Source organism: Sorghum bicolor, chromosome 10 (assembly GCF_000003195.3).
Source record: "Sorghum bicolor cultivar BTx623 chromosome 10, Sorghum_bicolor_NCBIv3, whole genome shotgun sequence".
NCBI lineage: Eukaryota > Viridiplantae > Streptophyta > Magnoliopsida > Poales > Poaceae > Sorghum > Sorghum bicolor.
In genome coordinates, this window is record NC_012879.2 from 49,782,685 (window position 1) to 49,797,798 (window position 15,114).

The window sequence follows — 15,114 nt, forward strand, 5'->3', positions numbered from 1 at the left end:
CTATCTCCCTACGACAAACCGGGACACCACCATGGACCAATCGGCAATCTTCACGTCCTCTTTCCGAGTCATCGGCAGACTCCTCATCACAGCCATCGGCAAAGGCTAATCGCTGACCATCGGCATGAAAGCGTCACCAATCATGGACTTAGTCACCAGCTGTCTCTTCATCGGCAACCACCTTCATCGGCAACTCCCCTGTAGACCAGTTACTATTGCCCTATCTTGCCGATCCATACTCTACCGATCCTGGGTACGTGTCCAAAAACGATGTCAACACACATCAATCATTATTCATCCTCCACAGAAAAGCTAGGGTTTGGAGAAGAGAGGTGTCCCTCGAATGGATGGAGTAGATCTAGACTTTTAGTTAGTAAAGAGATGGAGAGCGAGGGAAGAGTTTTGAGGAGGTGCCGGCCTGTCGGTGCTTCTTCTACGGCTTGTTCTTCGACAAGATCAGGCTCTATGTGGGCTTGCTCCTCAGATGGCTCTAGATCTAGCCATCAACTTCTGATTCAAGTAAGGTTCATATTTATATTATTCTTTTAGTCTCGAATCTCTTTTGAGTACTTTAATCTTTTGCAAGAGGTTAGAGTAAACTTTGCAGTGTAGGCGTGGTGCTTTGGATCAGGGTTATTCATAGATGAAACCTATATTTTGAATCGGTGGTAGATCGCGAAGGTGACAACTTTGTTGACTCCTATGTAGTCCACCTCTTGTCTCTAGGCCTAGTAGGAGACCTTTGTTATGTGGTACATTTGTACTATGTTTGCGGTCTTCTATAGTAATTCCCCAGTTGAATAGTAGAAGACATGGATTGCCTTAGTTAGAAGTAGAAACCTTGATCGAGTTATCCTCTCTATACTCCTACTATCCATCACATACTAGCTTGATCCTCCCCTATGTTTTAATATTGTTTCTACTTTAAATATTGTCCCTAGCATAGTTTATATTTCCAACTCATTCACCTTTTATAGTTAAGTTAGTATGTAGTTGACCCACACGTTTCCCTATGAATACAATATTTAAAACCATCCGGGTGAAAGCTACAACGGTATACGTACGTGTAACACCCGATTTTAAGGACAAAATCAGATATGCACCATATGTGAGTTTTAGAAGACAAGCCTCACATATAGCTACAAATAAGGGGTAATATCAAAGGACAACGCATAAATTACATAGCGTACATAGAAAATCAGAAACAACCTTAGGCAGCAAACCACGGAATATAAGTCCAAACTTCGGGTGTTAACTTCACTCTACAGGATCCAACTGATTGGTTGATCACAAGCCCAATACTTCTCATGAGGTGTGGGGGAGATAGCAAGAGTGAGTCCAAGACGAACTCCGCAAGTATAACAACTAGATTGTATAGATCCCACGGTCTCATGATCAATGTGACATAAATAATATAGAGCATTAAACAATAATCAATGAGTTTCTTAACACAAGATTCATCACCCTTAATGTAAGAGTTCCCAAGGCCGCTCGTGACCGTGAGCACGGCTAGTATACTAGTTTTTAACACTCTGCAGAGGTTGTACATCTTTACCCATGAGTCATGATTTACCCTTTCGCCTGAGGTGATCAGCCTCGTAACCCACTACCAAGGTAGGTCGGCAGGGATCACTATGAAGTCTTTCAAAGGTTCATCTAACAAGTTAGGGCCGCTTGGTTTCGTTAGTCAGTCCGTGTGATTCTACCCCGCACGGGATCCACGGTCTGCTATCCCCCATTTGCGCCACACGGGTAACCTCTAACAAGCTAGAAAAGTTACTCATACTTGACTAAAGCCAGAGCCATTATAGCCCTTATGGTTGCACTTTCATCCCTGTTATCACTTATGAATAAATCCTCAAGTTGTTAAAAAGTCATTATTATCATTTGTTGCTTTATATCAATCTAGTCACAAGATCATGGTCATAGAATTAAAACCCAAATGCTATACTTGCCTTGATCCAATTGCTCCTGCTGGTCCTGTTGATCTTACTTGCTTCCAAGACTCTGATCTTGATCACCGAAGTAATGCCCACTGTCTAATCTCGATCATCGATTATCAATCACACAAACAATCGGAGACAGACATACACGAAGCAGACAATATTACAATTAGAACAGTACACCAGCAGTAAATAAATGTAAATAAAAGTTTTCCAAAATTATCTACACGCTGCTACGATCACGTCAACGGGAAATTCATGGAAAACGGAGCTACGACGCGAAAGTTACGCTTTTAACGGGATTTCAATAGGCGTTTACGGACTTGTAATTATCTAGGAAATGTAACAGTGGTGAACCTAGACAACAATGGTACCAACGCGAAGCTTATGAAATTATAAAACTAACGCAACTTGAACGGATCGAAACGGAGCTAAAACGGAGAAGATATAAATTTTCTAAGATTTTATATAGAAAAGTAATTAATTAAATAGGGTCACAAAATTAAAATGTTTCAAAAGAGAAAACCGTATTACTAACATGTATATCTTTCAAATACGAACTTAACGCAATTTGAATGGGTCAAATCGGAGTTAAAATGAATATTTTATAGCCAAAATAAGTTCAGTGGCAATTTAGTAAATACTGAAAACGTATTTTGAAGCAAGCCGCGATAGTTTACGTTTTCAACACAGCCAGGCGTATTTATTTATTTTTTTCGAATGCGCCAGGGACCGCGGGTTCTATATTTAAAAAGTTGAGGGGCTCTTTAACAAAATTTCAGGCCGAAAGGGTATTGGCCATCTTGAGCCGTTGGATCTCAGATGAACGCGCAGGATTAAAACAAAAGAAAAAAAAAAGAAAAAAACAAAAAGAAGAGAGAGGGAGGGGGTGGTGCCTGCTGCCGGAAGTGGGCAAGAACGCGTCGGCCACCATGGCCGGCCGACTGAGGGCTCGCCGGAGCAAGCGGATGGGAAGCTACGGTGCACGGTTTTTGATTCCGAAAGCACTGGGAGAGAGAGGAGAGCGATGCGAGTCCGTTCCTAGCCATAAACACGGTCGGGGAGGTGGTTTCCGCGGAGGTTCACGGCGGCACCATGAACGGCCCGTCGGAGCTCGTGGAGCTGGGACTCCAGGCCACGATTGACCAAACCGAGTGCACACGGAGGAAGAGGGCGGCAAGGCGAACTCGCCGGGACACTAGGCGCGGCCAGGGAAGGTCCCGAGCGGCACACGCCACGGCCGACGGCCATGGAGCTCGCCAGAGCTCTGTGGTCGGCACGGAGGAGTGCTCCGTTTCGCGAGAGAAATAGACGGGGAGGATGCGGGAGAGGAGGGGAGCTCACCAGCGCGAAGAACGGAGGCGAAGAAGGCTCGAATCGGCGAGTTGAATGCGGCAAAAGTCACGGCGTTCTCCGACGGCGTTCCCTGCGGTTGCAGCGCATTCCAAGACAGAGCGAGAGAGGGAATAGGGGCGAAATGCAAGCGGGGAGGGGGCTCGGGTGCGGGTGCTGCTCAAAAGGGGCGAGGAGTGCGAATCGTGGGGAGCGGCTCGGGCGCGTGCGGTTGCCATCAGCACTGCGATAGGAGAAGGAGAGCAGTTGGAGGGAGGGGATGGATCTGACGGGTGGGTCCCGCATGGTAGTGAGAGAGAAGAGGGAAGGAGGGGGCTGTCGGCTGGGCCTTGGCCCAAGAAAAGAAAGGGGGAGGCACGGGGGATTTGGGCCGAGCAGGCCGAAAGGAGAAGAGAGGGGGGAAGGGTTTTGCCATTTTCTTTTTTTTCAAACAAATTTTTCAACACATTTTCCAATTGAATTTTTGATCAAATTGACATTTTGTTTTTAGAACAATCATCACAATAAAATGCACCAGCATGTATGCATCAAAGTGTTTTCTATACTTATATTAAATTTAAATTCCCCAAAAATTTATTTATTTATTTTTCCTATATTTTGTTGCTCACAAAATTGACTTAGTAAATCTAATTTAACTATTTTAAAGAAGGGAATTTTTAGGGTGTTACAGTACGCTTGCGGATCTTTTCTGTTTGCGTTAATAAATACCAACAAATACCAATTGTTACGGTCCCAATCCTGCAGAGATTGAACGAAGGGGATTAGGGTTCCACAAGGACATATCGACGGTGGTTCCGATGAGGAAGTTGTGGCAGATCTGGGCTAGCTAGGTGACGGTGGCGCACGCGAAAACGCTAGCGGCGGCACAGGCGGCTGTGGTGGCGCAGGCTGCGGTGGTGGCGACGAGGAAGAGAGAAAGAGGTGGCGTGCGTAGAGAAGGGAGGAAGAATAGATAAAAGGGTTTAACCCTAAACTTGCTTGCCTATCTCATTGAACGTTCTTCCTTTTTTAAGTGGGGTTACAATTGCTAATGGGCTTGGCCCACGAACCTATCCTCTTAAGGAGGCCTTAATCTATAACAGCTAGGTCAATTGCCCCTCCTAACAATATAGTATGTTGCCAACTTTCTGAGGACGTCCTCGTGGACGCTAGACGTCTGTTACACTTGGGCACAAAAGAATCCATACCCCCTTTAAAAAATCATCCATACAGCCTTCCTCAGTCGTAGCCTCACAAATCATGTGAGACTCTTTCTCTGTTATGAAACATTTTAATTTAGGTTCATGAAACAGCTTGTTCACGACTTAGTTCTCTAGGGGAGGGGAGGTGGGCTACCACACTAGTAGGTCCAAAAGAAGGTGAGCAGTATTTTTTGAGGATTATTAGTAGAAAACTGCCAGAAAGTTGATTAATTACAAATAGCCACGTTGGAATTTTACCCACTGCATCGTCAAACAAGTTGCTTTCACGTACAGCTCTGTCAACAGTCCAGGTAAAAAATGTTATCGCCGACGAGTCTTCATCTGCTATGGTGTCCAAGAAATGGAAACTTTTGCAGTCATGCATAGAGATCGACACATCGGCACATGAGACGGCAGATAAGATGAGCATCATCAACCCATCCATCACACGTACCTTAGTATGTACGTACTCCCTCCATCCCACGTATGGCTTTTTTCACTTCATATTTAACTACTTGTCTTATTTTAAAAATTTATGTAAACATACTTAAATTTAAGTTATTTTTAAAGAATTTTTATTAATAAACTAAGTCACGACAAAACAAGTGATATTTTATATAAATTTTTTAATAAAATAAATAGTCAAATTTGATATAAAAAAATTAAATGTTTTATAATTTAAGATGGATTGACTATATTTCTACCGACCCATCATCCACCGTCGGTTGGATGAGGAATCTAGTGGCGATGGAGGTACGCTGATCACACGATGGGCCAAAAATATCGTGCCGGACAGCATTGCTGAACACGTGCAGAGCGTTCGTGTCCGGTACTCTTCTTTGTCATGCTCTACTAGCCAGGGGAGAGTTGTTGAGTTGCGTCTATCAGGACACCACTGCACGCCCAACATGTCCATTATTTTGTAGCCGCCAGCTTTGTTTGTTTGTCTCTGTTGGCTCTCCTGCATGCATGCGCGGTAAGGAGAGTAGCTTTGGGTAATCTGGTGATTGGGTAATAAAGATGTATATAGTCACATAGGCATATAATTAGTGTAAACTCTTGAAGGAAATGACCGACTACAAACAAACAAGACATACAGCGCATATGTGTCTAACTATATACATGTCTACATATTTAGTTATGTAGATCACATATATACATGTCTACATATGTAGTGTTCCGTAAAAGGAAATAAATTAAAATTGAGACTTGTCTGTGTTTGGTCGATATAGCAGCCCATCTGGGCGAGAAGAAAAAAGTCACTCCAGCCCATCTGGGCGAGAAGTAAAAAGTCACCCCAAAACTTCTCCACGATACGATTCCCTCCGTCCCCTAAAAAAAAGAGTCGCCAGGTATCATGCTGATCAAACTTTCTCAACTTCAACTCTATTTATAAAAAATATATACAATATTTATATCTCTAAATAATTCTACGCTCTACCAAATGGTATCAATTATATACTATAAGTATTAATATTTTATTAAATATATAATTAATCAAAGTTGTTTACTTTTTGTGAAGCAAGAATAACTCTTTTTTTAGGAACGGAGGGAGTACATGCGTTTTCAATTTAAAATTTATTATTGTTATAAATTAAACATTCTTTATCTTTTTTTTTTGAATTACACAGTACAACGCAGATACTTTATGAACATCTTTAAAGATTAGACTGGCAATCCTTGAAATTGACGAAGTTACCACAGACGTCTGTGGCCAAATTAAAGAACCCTACTAAATCATAAAAAGTTCTCTCCATGGGAGTCAAACGATACTCACTCCACTAAATGCATAACACTATTAAATCCAAAAAAATCGCTCCACAGAGAGTCAAATGATACTCTATGAACATATGAACTGGCAATTCTTGAAATTAACGAAGTCATCACAGGTGTCTCGCTCTACTAAAAGCACAACCCTATTAAATCCTAAAAAAATCGCACCCACAAAGAGTCGAACCCAGGAGCTAAGGTGCTGGCAAAAGTAGTTTACGTATGACCAAATTTCTAGTGAGTACTATTCGTATTTATGACTCTAAATTAATTTATTAAGAAAATATATTTTATAATTAATCTTATGGTATTTATTTGATATCATAAATATTGATATTTTTTAACTATAATTAGTCAACTTGAGATACTAAACCATGACATTGTACTAGAATTATACGTTTTTTTAGACGGAGGAAGTACTAGGCTACAGGTCCTTTAACATTGTTTATCAATCTGTAAGTTTTGTGATGCGCCCAAAAACTGTCTATTGTGAGGCTGTGTTTTAATTTGGAGGTTATGTTAGAGTTGCTCTTGTTAGATGAATGTTTACATGTGTTTCCTATATTATGTAATATGGTTATACTTTTATTATTGTATTGGCAATGCAGCAGCAATTAGTGTCAAAAGTCCGTGCTTAATTTCGTTCAAAAAAAAAGTCCGTGCTTAATTAGACTATAAGACTACCGAGTCAAACTACTGAACGAGCTCCTACTGTACAAAATATTAAAATAGTGTTGAATGAATACAAGTCTGGAGGCGATAGCACGTTCAGACGTTCAGTTTGACCCTGCGGCGGTACAGGACAGGCCACGGTGCTTATATACTTGCACATGTATAGGCTTTTGTGGCTTGGTGCATCCTTCAGGAATCAGGATCAGCAAACGCGGCTCTATGATAACTTGGCCGGAGGCTAGTTGCCAACTTGGACCATGACAGCTCTATGATAACTTTATCTGTGTAGCCATCACACATAGTAACATGTTGTGCATCACATAACTTTGTCACTTTGTGAAACAGTCAATGTGTATCACATGGATTCTCTACACTACTAGTGAAAAGAATCCATTGTGTATTACCATACCTCCGTAATTTACATAATACACATGCACATTATGTGCTACCATCTGGAGAAAATAATATACTCCGATCCCCCTGTTACAAATTATAAGATGTATTGCAACATCATAATCTTGTTGAGACCAAAGAGAATACTGATCCCAAGTCAACAAGACCACAAACATTATGACCGCTCATATATCAGCTAGGATTGCAAATGTTGATGAAGCTATCAAGCAGTCTCCACTTAAGTTGGAGAATGCCATTATCGTTGCTATCGGGATATCCAAATCGTTGCTAAAATGATATTTCAAGATATTACACAAAGGGTTGTGTGGTTGTCGCTCTCAACGATCCCTCAACTTGCAACCACCAATGACATTGGCGATGCGTATTAGCCGCTAACATCATCCCATATGTACGGTTCTCTTTTCGTAGGTTAAATAATAGTAAACACTGAAAGATAAGTTCACGGATGCAAATGGGATACCCATCCGGCCTGGGCAAGAACAGCCAATCAGAGCTAGTAAGCCAAGGGGCTGCATGCACCAACTTCATCTATCGTTTGTGTTGGCAACACATTTTGGTTCGACAGTGTTGATTGTATTGGAGGACTTTAGGGGCATCACCACACTTACTCTGTAATGGTATTCTTTATCATATACACACTCCATGCAAAACTAGACATTTTTTTTTAGAATAAGGCCCTCTTTAGTTCCCCACCTAAAAATTTTTCATCCATCCCATCGAATCTTTGGACACATGCACGGAACATTAAATGTAGATAAAAAATAAACTAATTACACAGTTTAGTTGAGAATCACGAGACGAATCTTTAAGCCTAGTTACTCCATGATTAGCCTTAAGTGCTACAGTAACCCACATATGCTAATGACAGATTAATTATGCTTAATAAATTTGTCTTGCAGTTTCCTGACGAGCTATGTAATTTGTTTTTTTATTAGTTTCTAAAAAACCCTCTCGACATCCTTCCGACACATTCGATGTGACACCCAAAAAATTTTCATCCCCAATCTAAACAGGCCCTAAAGAACATCTTTTGTTAATAAAGACTACGGCCTTGTTTAGTTCTGAAAACCAAAAAGTTTTCAAGATTCTCCGTCACATCGAATCTTGTGGCACATGCATGAAACATTAAATATAGACGAAAACAAAAACTAATTACACAGTTTTGCTGTAAATCACGAGACGAATCTTTTGATCCTAGTTAGTCTATAATTGAATAATATTTGTCACAAACAAACGAAAGTGCTACAGTACCGAAAACTTTTCACTTTTCGAAACTAAACAAGGCCTATGTAATGTCTAACTTAGTACTAGAACTATACTAGTATATATATTACAAAAATAATATCAAAACCATCGTTCCCTTTTTATATAAAACTCAAAGCTAATAAGCAACAGCTGATCTAGAACACTTGTACATTAAACACTACTAAAATAGTGGCGTTCTCCTGATGTTTTAAATTAGTAGTAAAACACTATCACTACTCATAGCACTAGCGAATCCTCACTAGGAGACATTTAGTAGGGAAAGTTTGTACTAAATTTTAAATACTAAAACACTAGGAGAAGTCCACATCACTAGGAGAAGATGAAAATTCTGCTTGTGAAATGTTGCCATCTCACGCGCCAAAAAGCGGTTTGGCGCATGCCTAGGCCGACGCAGGGCTAGCCAACTTTTTTGCCTTTTTTCAAAAGATTCTCTCAAATCGTCATTGGAGATTTGATTTCAGAATCTAAACTCTGGGCTTGACGCCATCACCATTGGTGCTAAGGTAACACGTGGTGCCAAGGGGGCTGCGTGGACGCATGGGAAGTGCTGCCGTGGCGCTAGGCTTGGCACCGCGTATCTTGGCGCTAAGGCCATTGGCGCCAACCTGGCTTACAGGTGGGCCCTTCCTCTTCTTTCTCTCTTCTCTTCACCCTTCCTTTCTCTCTCATTCACACTCCTCTCCCTCCCGGTCGGCCGCCAGTGCATCATCGATTCTCCCATCCCTATCGGCCACCACTTCTCCCTCCCCTACGATGGATAACCTAGTGAGCATATATCATGGAGGCACTATAGAAAGAGATCGCTATGGATATGTTGAGTTTGTCGGCATGCAAAGTGTGCCTGTGTTATTTGATGAGAAGTCATCATTTAGTGAGTTGGTTGCAAGATCTCGGGGGAGGTACATTGCCATAGAGATGATGGCATTGCAGTTGTGGGTGTACTTTGTTGACGGTCCTTAAGTGTTAAATTTAACCATCAACTAAACATAGAAAAGGATCAATATGCATCAAATATCTAGAATTAGGGTTTTATCTGACAGAATTCCACGAGCTTTGGTGTTTGTCTATTTCTGTAGGGGGTTATCAGAAAATATGGAGAGAAGGACCACATGTCAGGTTTACAACGAGATAATTACGTGACGCGCAATTTTCCTTAATCTAGAAGAGTCCAGAAGCCACGGGAACGAACGGGAGGCCGAACGGGCCCGGGGGCAGGGCGCCCGCCCAACCCCCTTGGGCGCCTGCCCACCTGAAGCAGCCAATCAGGCTCCGTCTCCTAGATCGTGCTCCACCGCCTCTAATCTTCAAGAATAACCGTGCGATTAATGTCGGTTTGATCCAACGGCCCACATTCACTTGAGGGGGCTATATAAGCAAGGCCTCTCCACCCCAGGGGAGAGGAGAAATCATTATCAGAGGAAGCCATCAAAGTTAGGGTTTAGGAATTTCTCTCCCGCAGAGAATTAGAACTAGCTACTCCCAATTCCTTCAAGTTCTATAGGATTGATTAGATAGAATTAGAGAAGTAGAGCCTAGCACTCTGGATTTTGGATCTTCATCAATAAAGATTGGTATTATTTTATATCTTTCTCTACTACTTTATTCTAATTGCATTATGTCTCTATTTATTATGTTCTTAGTTTGCTCTAGTTCTGTATTTGATATAGTTATGATTGATAATGAGTTTATGTATAAGTTTGCAAAGCGCTTAGCTCTTGACTCGAGGGAGTTAAGTGGTAGATCATATGTGAGCGTGGTGCTTAGATATTATTTACCTGCAAATGTATCCTATTGGTTGGGTCGTGTGGTAGTTCGCGATGGTGACAGCTTCGTTGATTCTTATATAGTCCACTCTCCGTTGATTGAACAGGTAGAATTTGTGTTGCGGAGTAAGTCTTGCTATGTTCTGATTTACTTTAGCAATGTTCCTTATACATGAATAAAGAGTCTTTTGTGCTATATATGATCTTATAGATAACTAGAGTAGATTGTGACTTAGTAGATAGTAGATACTCAGAATCCATTCTCTAGCTAATCTGACGTCACCTTACATTTATGTGGAGTAGTCTATTTCTAATTGCTGTGTTATTTACCCATGAGCTTATATTTCATTATCTTTATTATTATGGCTTACCCCCTGCTAAAGCAAGTGACTGTGTGACGAGTTCCTCATTAGTAATCAAGTTATTGCAAGTTTATCGCTAGTCTATGCCTTGATAGATTTTACCCGTGTTTTCACTTTCGTCGTTCTCTTAAGCAAAATATAAATAACGATACCCGGAATACTTTCCTGGTGAAATGCTACAATGAGGTATTTTATCTGTGCGCTTGCGGATAGAATAGATTATTTTCTAGAGAGCCTCCATATTCATAAATCCTTTGTACACTCTAGCACCATGCTGGGGATGACAACCTAGTATCCAAGTAGTGTTAGTAAGTGTCAACATACTTCACCTAGGTTGCCCTCCAAACTTGCTAAGGAAGATTATCCCAATTAGGTGTGCAGATTAGTGGGAGAAGTATATGAGATCGGCTATGAAGAGACAGTTCTAAAGTTTGGATGTGGTTGTGCCGCGGGTGTTTATTAATCTGATCCTTCATGGGTTTTCCCCGTCAATGGCACAGCAAGCATACTTTGACCCTCTAGCCCTTGATATGGATGTGGAGGTTGTACGTACTGTTCTCGATGCCCAATCTGCCCCCAATGAGGTCCCTATTGCTAGAGATGCTTGTCGGCCTCATAATGTTGTGCTAGAATCTCCTCAGAAGATCATGTTGACACATAATCATCCGAGTAAGTGTCTTTTTGCATCATTCTTTGGAGCTTACCCCTTCATTTCAACTATTTATCTCATTCTCTCATTGTATTGTAGCTTATGCTGCAGGAGACATTCCCAACAATGTGGATGTTCCTTCTGTTGATGCTCAACACTACGGGAGGGAGTGGCTTCCCCTAGTGCCAAATGCACTCGGGGAAGGCCTAATAGCACTCGGGGAAGCCTTCCCCGAGTGCAACTCGGGGAAGAGTGCCCGGGGTATCTCTTCACGGTAAAGACGTCTTCCCCGAGAGCCAAAACTCGTGCACTCGGGGAAGTCTTTTCCGAGAGCCATCCTAGCACTAGGGGAAGAGTTGACGCCGTTGGTGGCCTCCGGCGCCGTTTGCTTGTTAAAAAAAAAATCTTCCCCGAGTGCAACACTCGGGGAAGGCACTATCTTTCCCGAGAGCCGAAGGCCAGGCACTAGGGGAAGACTCCTTCTTCCCCGAGAGCTGCAGCCAAAGCACTAGGGGAAGACTTCCTCTTCCCCGAGAGCCGCTGCCAAAGCACTAGGGGAAGACTCCTTCTTCCCCGAGAGCTGCAGCCAAAGCACTAGGGGAAGACTTCCTCTTCCCCGAGAGCCGCTGCCAAAGCACTAGGGGAAGACTTCCTCTTCCCCGAGAGCCAAACTCTGTGCACTCGGGGAAGCCATTTCGAATTTTTTTTTTGCTTTTCCATTTAATCAACAGAGCATATATATATATATATATCACAGTCCAAAAATCAACAGCAATATATCAAAAACCACATTTATATATATCACAAATGACCAAATTTATACGAAATTCAGAATATATTACAAACCACACGTTCAAGAGTACATATTATTCTAAGTTCACAAGTTTAATACATAAAAACAACTCCCAAGGCAGCTCACGGCGACTGTCCAGTGTGCGATGCCGGCGAGGGTTGGGACGCCCCAGCTTGCGATCCCAGCGACGGTCTAGGTGTGCATAGCACGCCGTGCGATCCTGGCGACCCTCCGACATGGTTGGACGCCGCCCCCGATGCATGCTACAAAAGAGAGGGCATTGGATGTGAGTGACAAATAAAAATGTAGAGTGTAAAGAAAAATTGGAAATTTCGGCAGCACCTCCCCTGCACGGGGAGGTTTCCAAAACCTGCAAGAGAAACGTCGACACGAAGGCCGACAACCACATGTCTGGCACGATGGCCGTCACATCAACAAATCCAGCACGAAGGCCGACACATCAACAAATCCGGAGAAGGCCATCACTAGGTTTTATGCTAAGTATGAGCAAAGAAAGTAAAACATCCATACTAATACTCATCGGAGTAGACTCTCGACGATATGGTGGTGGTGGTGGTGCAAGCAGCTGTGCTGGGATCTCCCAACCTTGTTGTTGCCCAAGTTGTTGCACGAACTAGAGCAAACCCTCTTGCTGGGCCTCCAAAGCTTGTATCCTCTGATGCTCGGCCTCCCGCTCGGCTCGCTCAGCCTCTCGCTCAGCCAACTGGGCCTCCTGCTGGGCCCGAAGTGCTAGCAGCTCGGCCTACAACATTTGAACCCAATGTTTCAATAATGCAAAGGTAAGGAACGTAAAATTGAAAGAACGATGAATGAAACTGGAATACTTACCTGTAGTGCCTCCACCGCTGTTGGCCGTTGGCTTATGGGCACGCTAGAGCTCGTGCTCGCTGCTCGTAGACGGTTGAGAGGAGGAGTACAACCTGTCTCAAGGATGCCGTCGCCAATGTAGAATCGTCCATGCTTCTTACCTTGCCCAATCCTCATCACTAGCTCAGGATCAAGGCGCTCCTCAGTCCTCGGATCGTAGTCCGACCCATGGACTAACCTCGATGCCTCCATGTACGAACTGAGACGGGTGTAGACGCTAGAGTTTGTGTACACCTCTGGGCCTGCATCAGGGTTGTACTCGATGTTGGACTTTGCTGGGCCCATGTGGGCCAGAGCATACGCCGTGAGTTGGCCAATTGGCTGGCCACCGTGCGCCGCCTCCTGCAATATAGACAACATGTGGTTTGCAATCATGCAGAATTGAGCGTGGCTAGATTAGACAAGTGGTGGAGACTTACATATGTCTTCTTGTATTTGCTGAGGCTCGCGCTACCCTGATGGTGAGGTACACCTGGCATCAGCATACGTTGCTCGCTTTTCTCTTGGTGCAACTTCTGCCAGTCTGCGTCTAACCATTTGTCCACTATAGCATCCCAGCAATCGGGATAGGTGGCGCACCAATTTGGAATCACCTACAAGCCATCAGAAGATCAAATTAGGCATAGTTAATCCGAAAAGGGATCAATAGGAGATGTTTTCAATTTACCTGAAGATACTGCTCTCTTGTTAGAATCTCTCTTCTTGACTGAGGTCTGTTGATTCTTCTATGACGGTAGGTGGCATTATAATCAATGTGCGCCTGCAAGCGGGACTCGTAATACAAGTCCGAGACACGCCTTTTACAGGAAGCGTAAGCCACCTGATACGCCCTTTCCTCCTGTCCTGGCTGGCATCTGAAGTAGTCCTGCATAAAGACACAAGACACAAGGTATCCATTATTTTATTTTAAGAATGTACAATGAATTGAGGGCCATAGAGCGAGAAAGGCTTACCCACAACTCTGAAATCACCTGATCCGCCAAGTTTCTATATGGAGCACTGGCGGGGAAGAGAGCGTACTGGTCGAACGAGGGTATCTCTCCGTCCACATCCTCCTCTGACTTGTAGACTAGGCCAGGAAAGTGTTCCCTGCACAAAAGTCCCAGGATCCCATTGACATTGCGAGCCTCGCCTCCATCCTCCACAAGTATCCAGTTCCTGCATAAGTGGTTAACAATAGTTAGTATGATTTTTCAAAATATCAAATGAAGAACATATGAAATTACTTACTTATCCCCCTCGGGTGCAATCAGTGGGCGGCGGTCAATAGGAATGGGTCGCTTCGGGAGCTGGCTGGGACCTCGCTTATAGGGTTTTGAGGCACTGGAGGAAGTCGAACCCCCTACCCCCTCCTCAGACATGTGTGGAACCCCCTCCTCGGACTCGGGCGGGACCTCCTCATCGTACATCTGTGGAGGGACGTCGTCGCCCCTAGAAGAGCGAGAGGAGCCAAGGTCGTGGTCAGTCGATGGCTCTAGCCTGGGCCTGCCTCTCGCCCTCCTCTGCCTCTCTGACGGCTCCGTCTCCGTCTCCTCAACCGCTGGCGTGTCCCTCGGTCTCGAGTAAGCCGAGCGACACCTCCTAGTGGGCCCCATCACCTGCAATTAAAAAGAATAAAGTAGTATTAGTATAGATAAATGAGAAGTACTTAGCAAAGGATGCAAAATAAATAAAATGTAATTACATAACATATTACATGTATTTCTAATATTCTTCATGATCGGGATTATCTCGACAATAGCTATCGTCATCACTATCAAGAGCCTCCAAATTGTCAACGGCCTCATCCTCATCACTGTCATTATCTAGTTGTAGTCCCTCAAGCATTTTCAAGTCTCTCGGATCATGCACCTCATCTGCAGCTTCCTCGTCAACAACCCACTCTTCGTCTACTTCCATTTCAATCTCTCCGGTTAAGTCTATCTCGAGCATCCCTGGTAGCCCCTCGTCTTGTTGATAGAACTCCTCGTCATGCGTGGGTGGGTTCAAGTTGTAGTCATCATCGTTTGGGCGAGGACATTTACCATGTGGTGATACCTTGTGCACAATATACCAACCCT

General features: G+C 43.4%; 2 long non-coding RNA genes across 2 annotated transcripts; both read right to left on the reverse strand.

The window, feature by feature from the left end:
- Positions 12,165 to 12,796, reverse strand: LOC110431440. Its single transcript, XR_002448931.1, has 2 exons — positions 12,698 to 12,796; positions 12,165 to 12,429 (listed from the first exon to the last, which is right to left on the reverse strand). It is a non-coding gene; the product is annotated as an uncharacterized LOC110431440 (long non-coding RNA).
- Positions 13,772 to 14,407, reverse strand: LOC110431311. Its single transcript, XR_002448788.1, has 3 exons — positions 14,285 to 14,407; positions 14,008 to 14,212; positions 13,772 to 13,919 (listed from the first exon to the last, which is right to left on the reverse strand). It is a non-coding gene; the product is annotated as an uncharacterized LOC110431311 (long non-coding RNA).